The 2,301-nt window shown below is 34.0% G+C and overlaps 1 pseudogene; it reads right to left on the bottom strand.

Moving 5' to 3' along the window:
* Positions 1-470: 470 nt before the first annotated feature.
* Positions 471-1,373, bottom strand: LOC139177731 (olfactory receptor 5W2-like; annotated as a pseudogene).
* Positions 1,374-2,301: the final 928 nt, after the last annotated feature.

The raw sequence follows: 2,301 nt of genomic DNA on the forward strand, positions 1-2,301 counted from the left end.
ACAGCCCTCAATTTTTATTTCATGATGATTTTAAGGCTTATTATGAATTATTTGAATGTTTTATTCCTTAATGTTTAATATTAACACTATCAACTTTTAGTACACTATCTACAAGATGTACTACAACATATAAAGGAAATAAGCGCTGAAAATGATCAATAAAAGCACAATAAGTCTTAGGGAAATTGAAATAGTATTTGAATGAAAAACTGAAACAAAAATTACCATAATTAGAAAAGTCAAACGTTTTTTAAAAAACAGTGTAACATTTAAATTCTAGACACACACTAAGCAGACTTGTGAGGGGAATTGTAATATATTTTAGGATTGAGGTTTAATCCAAATACTTCTTTATTTAGGAATCTGAGAAATTTATGTTTCTCACGTGTTATGTCTTATATTTTTTAATTAAACAAGTACTATATATATATGTGTGTGTGTGGATGTACACATACATATGATATAAATATTTAAAAATGCAATTTAGTTTTCAATTTTACTAGGGCCTGTTTCACACCTTCATTCCTTAGGCTGTAAATCAGAGGGTTTAATGTGGGAATCACAATGGTGTAAAACAGCGAGGTCATTTTGTCTTGATCTAGAGAGTAGAAAGAACTTGGCCTGAAATACATGAAGAACAGAGTTCCCTGGAAGATTAGCACAGTAGTTAGGTGGAAGGTGAAGGTGGAAAAAGCTTTGAGCCTCCCCTCGGCAGAGTGGATCTTCAAGACTGAAAGGATAATATAACAATAAAAGACGAGAACTCCTGCAATGGTACTCAGTTCAATGAAGCCCAAAACGGTTAATATCACTAACTCATTGACCTGTGTATCTGAACAAGATAGCAATAGGAGAGGAGGAACATCACAAAAAAAGGTGGTTAATCTCATTTGACCCACAGAATGTTAATGTTGTGTGTATCAGAGCATCTGCCATTCCCACCATGTAAACCCCTGCCATGAGCAGGAAGCACACCCCACAGCAAGGGGCTGCTGACGGCCTTGTACCACTCATAGGCCATCACTGCCAGCAGGAGACACTCAGAATCTGCAAAGATACAGAAGACCAAGAATTGCAGAACACAGTCATAGAAGGGGATAGTTTTGTTCTTAGCAAATAAGCCCACCAGCATCTTCGGCCCAATTGCTGTGGAATTGCAGATGTCACAGAAGGAGATGTGGCTGAGGAAAAAGTACATGGGTGTGTGCAGCTGGAGATCCATCCTAATCAGGATTATCATTCCAAGATTTGCCAGAAGACTGATGAGATAAACAAGGAGAAATAATTGTAAATAGGATAACTTTGATCTCAGTGTGGTCAGTAATTTCCAAGAAAATGAATTCAGTCAAGGAGGAGCAATTCCCTCTATCCATTCTTCTTTATTCTTGCATAAACTTTTGAGAATATGATCAAGACAATTACACTTGCATGTGGTAACACTTTGTACATCTGTAAAATAAGGCAGAACATTGTTTTCTGTAATAATCTTTTTATAGTCAGGAAATTTTCTAGCCATGCATCCCTCTTTAGAGAGGCATAGCTGTCTATTCTGCAGTAATTAAAATTATCTGAAAAAGATCTTTGAGAAAATTTGATATAAATCTAGATGCCATTTATGAAGTACATTACTTTCTACAAGCTCTTCACTGAGCCTTACTATTTTTTTTTTTTTTATGTCAGGGCATAGATCTGAATGAATTTACATTTCTTTACCAGTTCAAAACCATATGGAAGAGACACTAGTGTTGGAGAGAGCATACTCTAAGACCTAAGGCTAAGCATTTGCTATGCTTGAATATATTCAGTTGAGTACAGAAAGTGATTACAATTCATGTTTCTCAAAAAACATGATTAGTTGAAGAATCTTCATCTTAGTTCCAGAAGTAGCTAGTACATCACTGACTAGTATTAATAAAAAGTGATTTTGTTACCTGTTTTAGTTTATCGTGTACTTAATGTTTGATGAGATATGAAGTAAGGAAATTATAACTTCTTCTATTCTAGAAATTACTTCTCTTTCACATTCCTTATTGTCTCTTTGTAGACTGGTTGTTGTCAAAGATAACTCTCTTGACCAGTGAAAGAAAAAAGCTAAAAGACAGTGAAGACAACAGAATGTACCATATACATTTGAATTAATTCATATTTTAAAAGTTTTTTAAAATTATAAAACAGAAATGAGATGAAGGACAGTACATGCTTTTTTTAATTTAAATTTATTTATTTTAATTGGAGGCTAATTACTTTACAATATTGTATTGGTTTTGCCATACATCAACATGAATCCAGCACAGGTGTACA

The sequence above is a fragment of the Bos indicus genome, chromosome 19 (assembly GCF_029378745.1).
Source record: "Bos indicus isolate NIAB-ARS_2022 breed Sahiwal x Tharparkar chromosome 19, NIAB-ARS_B.indTharparkar_mat_pri_1.0, whole genome shotgun sequence".
Taxonomy (NCBI): Eukaryota; Metazoa; Chordata; class Mammalia; order Artiodactyla; family Bovidae; genus Bos; species Bos indicus.